The sequence below is a fragment of the Lolium perenne genome, chromosome 4, assembly GCF_019359855.2.
Source record: "Lolium perenne isolate Kyuss_39 chromosome 4, Kyuss_2.0, whole genome shotgun sequence".
In the NCBI taxonomy this organism is placed as follows: domain Eukaryota; kingdom Viridiplantae; phylum Streptophyta; class Magnoliopsida; order Poales; family Poaceae; genus Lolium; species Lolium perenne.
The window spans coordinates 286050727-286054747 of record NC_067247.2 but is presented as its reverse complement, the minus strand read 5'-3'; the positions used below and the strand labels follow the sequence as shown (position 1 = coordinate 286054747).

Genomic DNA, 4021 nt, shown 5'->3' with positions numbered 1-4021 from the left:
TATCCAGAGCAGCAGCACCTAGCCGCAAGGTGCTCCAACATCTCAGTGCAAGTTTCATGTTAATGTCAAATTATAAGTCCTACCAGCGATAACACTATCAAGAAGTAAGTCCTACTACAATTTCCATCAAACCCCTAAATGGTGCAGCATAAACATGATATTCAATGTTAGATCAGAAGGCTCCAACCTGAGCTCTGAGTGTGTACAATATGTCTACTGGTACCTCAGGAGAAGGTGAAGTGCAGCTGTGCAGGTTAAGGAGTGTCAAATACTCGAACGCTTTTTGAGTACTTGGTACAGTCAAATGGAAGTACATCTTATTGTAGACCTTAATACGAAGTTTGAAAAGTGAATGGTGTAAACTGACCTCCCCACAAGCCTCCGTGGCAGCAGGCCATTTTCAAAAATTTGCGCTCTGAAATCTCATCTTTTAGTTTTTTGCATACCACTCCCTATCTCTCTGCCTCTTGACCTCTTTAGGATCTGCATATATAGCATGTTTTAGTAATTCAAATAATCTGTGCCATGCTCAACGCAACCTTCCTTGTTAACTACCTTGGCTTTGCCCAATAGTTATGTCCTGAATGGATTGCCTTTGGAAGATGAAATCCATTTGGTGATTGACAATATCATGTAATCGAGCAACTGAAAATACACATTCACAACCAAATAAATAAATTTCTAGAAAACAAAATAAGTTGCAGCCAACTAAATTCCATATGCTAGTAACTATTTGAGAACATTCCAACTTAGTGTAGTGCATGAATGGAAGGAAAACTTGAATTCAACTGCATAAGTGTATGAGCTTCGTACACTCCAAGAAATGGACATAATTTCTATAGGTTTAGGCATCCAGAACATTACTACATTTTTTTTCATGACATTAGTACAATTATATACATGTAAGCTGTAAGATGTAACCATGTATATCAAAATATCTACACCACTCACTATGGTAGGCAGAGGACCGTTGCTTAATCTGATATTCTTTCCGGTTGTACCTTGAAATTATTGCACATAATTATTTCAGAGCAGAATCTGCATGAAAATAATAATCGCGAGAAATCTGAAACAACGTGCTAGAAGTGAAAAATAAAAAACTTCAAATAATATCTTTCAGGATGGAAATAAAGCTTTATCCTTCTAAGAACAAAAGTACTAATAAGATATATCTCAATTTCTGGACATCCAAAAAGGATGAAACAAAAAAATCTGTTGTTCAGGTCTTACCAAGGATCTGTTAATATACTACTCTATATTTAGATTTAGATCAATGTAACTGAAAATGTCAAATTCGGAAATCAATGAGGCATATGCAAATCAAGTCCATTAACCACATTGGATATTTGAAATACTTCCCAGCTTGCTAAATAGTTGACGAAAAGCCTGGTTAAAAGCCTAATCTTTCTCATATTTAATTAATCAAACCATTTTCTTTCGTTATCTGAATAACTTTTAAATTGTTTACTGAACTTTTCTTTTCTTTATCAAACTGTACTGAAGTTCAGGTTTTGTACTTCGTCAATTTTAACTCCTGCAATAATTCAAGCAATACGACAGAAAAAAATAGTTCCATCTCCCATGTAAAACAGATTATACTCCTAGTCAAATTGCAAAAGCCAACAACACAGGACAAGGAATCCCCTCCAATCTTTAAAGACGTGCACATAGATTACTCATCCTCCCTCCAATCATCTAAAATCAAAAGTAAAACAACAGTGAACTGTCACATCGACCTGAAGAATTAACGAATTACCTCCATTACTCTAGCAACAGAAGCATGTCAAGGCGTGGCAGATGGAGAGGTTCCGTCAGTGGATGGGATCAGTGGCAGAAATAAAGGCGTGAGGCCGGAGTCCTTTGAGACCCTGTCGTTGAGGGTGAAGAAGATGTCGCGGTGGGTACGGACTATTGGCGGGAGCAGGGAACGTAACCTCGATGCTCGACTCCAGTGCTCTCACTGGCCAAAAAAATCGTACCGGCGAGCTCCACGAAGGCAGCAGCGGATCTCGAGTTTCCTGCTAGTCTCGTGACAGCGACGTCGGATACGGCGTTTCTTCGAGCTGAGGAAGACCGCGGGGACGGCATCCGCGGCGGCGTGCGCGGGGACGGCATCCACGGCGGCGTGCGCGGGGACGCGGGGGCGGGGGGACTGCTATTGTGGAGAGCGGCGCCGCGGTGTGATGGTCGACGGCGGCAGCGGCATGCGGCGGCGGCGCGCGGGAGGAGGCGCCGTGTGTATTCTGTACAGCGGCGGCATCGGCTCCTGTTTCTCTCGGGCGTGGAACCGCTCTATGCGGTACCTAGTGGAGACGGGATTAGTGGAGACGGGATCCTGCGCTCAACGCGTTGAGTTGCTCAACATTGGGTGATTTTGGGTCGTTGGATCTAGCAAGTGTAGGGCCTAGATCTGTTGGATCTGCCTCTCTCTCCCTTTTTATATTAGTGGAGATGGAGATTAGTGGAGATATATAAGACTCAGCACATGCATCAGATCTGAACATGGAACAAGTAGCAGTGCAAGGTAAGAGAAGAAAAGCACGTACATCGCGACCGAGAAGGTCGCACCAGCAGCACCACCATGGGAGTTGTTGATGTCGCCCATGGTGTAGTTGGAGTCGTCGATGAAGCAGTCGAATCGGCGAAGAGGAACACGAACAACAGCGAGCAGTCGCGCCGAGACGCTCCCCAAAAGCCTTATCGCCCGTCTCCCGGGGCAGAATCTCAACATACGGGGTTTCTGAGGCCTGCTCTCCCGGACGGCTGTGCACGCAGTCGCCGGGATGGGAAAGACTAGAGAGTAGCGTAGCAAAAGGAACTTCTCGAGAGAGACAAACTAGAGAGTTCTGAGAGATGTGTTCTCTAGATCTGATCTGTCTTCTTGTATAACCTGAGAGGAGAGCCGATAGGGTCCCTTGAGTGTGTCTCGAACTCGAATTCAAGTCACGAAACGCGACGTGCGTGCCGAGGCGGGGCGGGCGAAGGAGGAGGAGTGCGCGAGGGCTCTTTCTATTCTCACTCACTTGGAAGGAGTAGAACAGCAGCCCTTATATTTCACTCCAACTCTCTCCCAACTAGCAATGTGGGACTAAACTTTATCCACCAAGGCTGTCCCAGGCTGCCAACGTGATGGGCCTTGAGATTTCAGAAATTGTAGACTAAATAGGCTGGCTTACTGGACTGCAGCCCATCTACATTCAACACCATGACCTACTACAACAACACGGCATCAACGTGGTGACATATGGGCTGTACCACTGGATAAGTGACCTCATTTCATCGGATACCGTACTGCATGCACAAACCAACGCTGCCAATCAGACACACGTACGTGCATGGGTTATTGCGTGCAGCTATGGGTCACGTGACACGCATGGATGTGAAGCAGTGAAAACAAATTTCTTCCATGGCTGCAGGCAAGCAGGGTGCCAAACTGCCAACTGCAAGGACCGACGGCAGGCAAGTGTCTCCGCGACGGGCCCCTTCTCGCTCGAGGTTATATTCTCGGCACTATATTAAGAATGTGGAATGGTCGATTTCCAGTCTCTCTGTACTCTCGTCTACACCACGGCGATGGAAAGTAGGGAAAGTTAGGGCATCTCCAACAGAGCGATCCAAACAGACGCTAAGCGACCGTTTGCGTTTGCCGGGTCAAAAAATTCGTCTGATACCATCTTCAGCAGAGCGACGTAAAGTGATCGGGTCATCCGCGGCGACGCAAACCTGGCATAAATATGCACATCGGATGCGTCTCTGCGGACGCTGCGCGGACGCGCAAAGTGTATGCTCGCGTCTGGCGGACGTTTCGTCAGACCCGCCTGGCAGTGACCTAGCGTCGACGCATCTTCTTAGCGGCGCCAGTACTGGCGCCGAGGCATCGCTTCGGCAGTCTGCGGTCAAGTAAATGACGATGCCTCGCCTGGCGCGTGGCCATCGCCTACCTCTGCGCACGAAGTAATGGCGATGCCACGCGTGCCGCGGCCGTCGCCCTGCCTCCGACCTATATAAATAGGGGAGCGAG

The 4021-nt window shown here is 47.1% G+C and overlaps 1 long non-coding RNA gene across 1 annotated transcript; it reads right to left on the bottom strand.

Moving 5' to 3' along the window:
* Positions 1 to 441: 441 nt before the first annotated feature.
* LOC127348951 (uncharacterized) lies at positions 442 to 1056 on the bottom strand. Its single transcript, XR_007880039.2, has 3 exons — positions 952 to 1056; positions 556 to 645; positions 442 to 483 (listed from the first exon to the last, which is right to left on the bottom strand). It is a non-coding gene; the product is annotated as an uncharacterized lncRNA (long non-coding RNA).
* Positions 1057 to 4021: the final 2965 nt, after the last annotated feature.